This window comes from Cebus imitator, unplaced genomic scaffold (assembly GCF_001604975.1).
Source record: "Cebus imitator isolate Cc_AM_T3 unplaced genomic scaffold, Cebus_imitator-1.0 Scaffold273, whole genome shotgun sequence".
Lineage (NCBI taxonomy): Eukaryota > Metazoa > Chordata > Mammalia > Primates > Cebidae > Cebus > Cebus imitator.
Window position 1 is genome coordinate 2,925,145 of NW_016107588.1, and position 3,807 is coordinate 2,928,951.

The following is a 3,807-nucleotide window of genomic DNA, read 5'->3' on the forward strand; positions in this document are numbered from 1 at the left end:
CAGCAGACACAGGGAGAAGTGGGCGATCTGGAGGCCCATGGGAAAATCACACTGGCAGGCCTTGATGAAGGAGAAGTCGCTGGTTCATTCATTTGAGCTCCTGGCCAGCTCCATGCCATTTCTGGGGCTAGCTTAATTGTCTCCCTACCTGGGAGGCCGTGGGGTGACGTGTTTCTCGTCCATGCTCTCTCCGTCCTAGCCCAGCTCAGGGCCTTGCACACAATAAGAACTGCCTGAGCACCAACGCTCGACTCAGGTACATCGAACCGCATTGGCTCTGGGGGTCTGGACGTATCTCGTTGCCCAGTCTGGGAGGTACCCCGTTGGCTGTGCCTTGTGAGCCAGGGTCCCTCACACGATGGCCTTCCACGATGAGCGGCTCCCTCATTCTCCTTTCCTGCCTCCAGTACTTCCTGGATGATCTCAGCCGCCAGCCCCCCGCCCCCCTCCCCGCCCCTGTCTGGGATCTCCATCTGTAAAATGGATCTAGGAATAGTAGTTCTCGATTGAATTAACCCGACAGCATCTGTGGAAGTCGTTGGCCCTGTGTCAGGGCCAGATCGCGCAACTAGGAGCGGGGGCCCTTCACGTGGCGGAGGCTTCCTGGTCTGGGGGCCACCGGCTCGGAGGAATTTGCCTGGGAGTCTTCCATCACCGCAGAGACTTCTGGAGCTCGCCCCGTGCTCGGCGAGGGGAGCACCAGACTTGATTTCTCCAGCAGCCCCGCGGGGCGGGGCCAAGAAGGGGCGGGCGGGCGGAGGAGCGGAGGACGCTGGCGGGAGAATGTTCGGAATGTGCCAGGCGCCTCTACCTACCCCAGGAGGGGCAGAGGAAGGGGCCGGCCGAGGGGAGGGGCGAGGGGCGAGGCTCCGGGCGGCCAGGGAAAACCTGTTTGTTCTCCTGCGGGCGGAGCCCAGTCCGCGCCTCCTCGCCTAGCTGCGCGCTCCCCGCTGCGCCCCGCGCCCCGCGCCCGCCTCCCCGGCCCGGCCCGGCCGGGCGCTGCCCACCCGAGGGAGCCCGCGCCCCGCGACCGCCCGACCCTCCACCCGCCCCACGAGCCGGGCACCTGTGCCAGGTAGGGCTGTCGAGTTGCCACGGACGCGGCCCTGCGGGGAGGCAGCTGGGGACACCCAGTCCGTTCCCACCTGGGAACAAGTCAGGGCCTCAGTTTCCCCATCCATAACCCTTACTGGCTCCAAGCATCTCTCTCTGGGTTGCCCTGGGGAGGCAGTGGGTTTCTGGTTTTCGCTGTGAGTGAAGAGGCTGACAGACAGAGGAGGCCAGCGTGCCCTACTAAGGCCAGTGTCCCCCTCGCCTGCCTCAACCCCCGGCCCTGCCCTTTAGGAAAGACGCGGTTTGGTTGCTAGTAAATGGCTAGGAGCCATGATGCTCTGAGTTGACTGTAGGCCTGTAAGAATCAGGGAATCTCACATCCCTGCATCTCCCTGTGTCCATTTTATAGATGAGGAAACTGAGATCCAGAGGGTGGCTCGCCCAGAGGATCCCCTCGATGGATCTGGGGCCCGTGATGGGCATGTGCTGGGTACAGGACAATCTTAGGGAGACCCATGCAGTGGCGGCTGATCACACACAGACAGAAGGCGCCGAATCAGGTGTCACTGGGTGTTATCGCCGGGATCAGCAGTGCACCAGCTCTGTGGCTGGATTGTTTTGATGGGGGAAGGGGGAGCCAAGAGTCTGTCCTTTTTGGAAAGGTAGAGGGATACCTTGCCTTAGAAAAAGGCCGAAAGCTCAGGTGCTCCTGCCTCCTCTGCCACTTCTAAGCTGGGGACACCTGGGTACCCTATCAGTTTAAGGAGGTGACACATCAAGCTGCCTCCCACCCAGGGCTGCTAGGGACTTAGATAAGGTAGGTGGCAGGTGTGCCCCGGCTTTGGAACACCTGAGGCATGGTAGGAATTGTGTTCTTGCTGAGCCATGCACATGGAGCCTTGACAGTGTGGAAGGCTGTGCAGCACCATCTCGACCCAAAGCTGGGAGCCCCAAGACAGAATCTCTCACACTCCATCCAGCAGTGCTCAAGGACTCAGAACCTGGACTAAGTCCTGCCTTGGTCTCATGGCCATTCAGACTCCTGCCCCTCCCATTAATTCCCAGCCCCTGGCTGGGCGCAGTACATTCAGCCATGTGGAGGTGACCGAAGGCACTCAGCGCAGGGCAAGGCATGCAGCAGGTGCTCAAGATCTGTTCATTTCCATCCTCTGGACACTCACGAGTCAAGCAACAGAGATGGTACTTAGGGTGTTGCAGCTCTGAGTAGCATGAAAACATTAGGGACTCCTCAGTCCCGGAGCATCGAGGCACCCCTAGCTGGGAAGATCAGGGAAAGTTTCCTGGAGGAGAAGGGCTTGGAAGCAGGAGAAGCTCAGCATCCACCAGGTCAAGGCCCGCATGTCCTTTGGGGCTGCTCGAGTCTGACCTCCCCCTTACTCTTTAAACATCATAGACCGCTTCTTGCTGAGCTCCTGCACATGGGGGCCCAAAGAGAAATCAGCCCCATGCCTTGCCCTGAGGAGTGACAGAGAGGCCATCTGTCAGTAGGAGTTGCCATCTGAAGGGAAATGGCAGCAGTGATTGTCCACCTCACTTCCTGCTCAGCTCAAGTCCAGACTCCAGAAAAAGCCTTTCCCACGTGAGGGCAGTTATGCCAGCCTCCCTTAGTCTGACTTGTGCTCCTTGTCTTCCCCCTCATTGTCCCCGAGGACTCCTCAGATCTGGCAGGGCAGGGACTCTGGGTCCCCTGCACTGGACCCGGGACCTGGCCATGATAGGCGTCAGCACATGTTCTCTGAACTGTCCTCAGTTGCATGGCAAGCAAAGCCCCCCAATTCTGGCTCAGTGCATTCTGGAGGCCAGAGGCCTGGCTTCCTGCTTCCCCACTCCAGCCTCCACAGGTGACTGATCACTTTGGTGTGGGTTTTGTTTCAAGCCACAACTCATAAGGTGCCAGGTCACATGTAACACAAGCTTTCCTTCTGTCGCTCAGCCCTGAGGCTGCCCCCACTGCCAGTCCCTGGTGGCATGGGACAGGGCCAGTGCCAGAGTGGAGAGCTGCCTTTCAGTGCTCTGGAGCCCTGAGTGACAACCACGCAGCAGTCCAGGCCTTTAGGTCCTCATGTTTAGGGACAGTCCAGGGGCTCTGCATTCATTCCCACTGTGCCCATAGTGAACCGGCTGATGCCAAGACAAGGGCAGTGGCATGGAGGGACCAGTCCCTGACACATGCTCAGGAGAGGTTACCATCATTTCTTCCAAAGACCAAGAAGAGGAGCAGGTGTTGAACTGTCCCACACCTGGTCAGGTGTGTGGCAGGTGAGGGTGGCATCTTTATAGCCTAGTGGTTAAGAGAATGGCTCAGAGGTCAGACTGGGTTCAAACTCTAGCTCAGCCGCCATCCAGTTGTGCAAACTTGGGCCCGTCTTGCAACCCCTGGAGGCCTTGGTTTTCTCACCAGTACAGAAGGGCGGCTGAAGCCAGGAGCACCTGCTACACCGGGTGCCTGCAAGCGCCAGGTGCCTGGCAGGGAAGGTGGCTGAGCCAGGACTATGGTGCCCTCCTCCAGGGCTGTGGTGGCAAGGAGTGAGGTGGGACTAGGTGGAGAGAGAGATGCTGGCTGGGATGTGGGCCCCCACCTGAGGAAGACAGTTTAGAAATTACTGCTGCTGATGCAAACGGTATCTACCCACATTTCAAATGACTCACTAAAGAACACTTAATTCTTAGGGTGATTTCTCATGCCTGCCAAAAAGTCTGACTCATTTTCTTTTTGGTTTTCACTTTTTTTTT

General features: G+C 58.7%; 1 protein-coding gene across 6 annotated transcripts in view; it reads left to right on the forward strand.

The window, feature by feature from the left end:
* Nucleotides 1-964: 964 nt before the first annotated feature.
* Nucleotides 965-3,807, forward strand: part of ZNF185 (zinc finger protein 185 with LIM domain) — a 78,585-nt gene continuing 75,742 nt past the window's right edge. For 4 of the 6 annotated variants that reach the window (XM_037728629.1, XM_037728632.1, XM_017500900.2 and 1 more), the window contains exon 1: nt 966-1,075. The gene's annotated coding sequence lies outside the window, so the exon portion shown is untranslated. Of the gene's footprint in view, nt 1,076-3,807 lie in introns of all 6 variants that reach the window. The other 2 variants (XM_037728633.1, XM_037728631.1) reach the window with 2 other exon arrangements.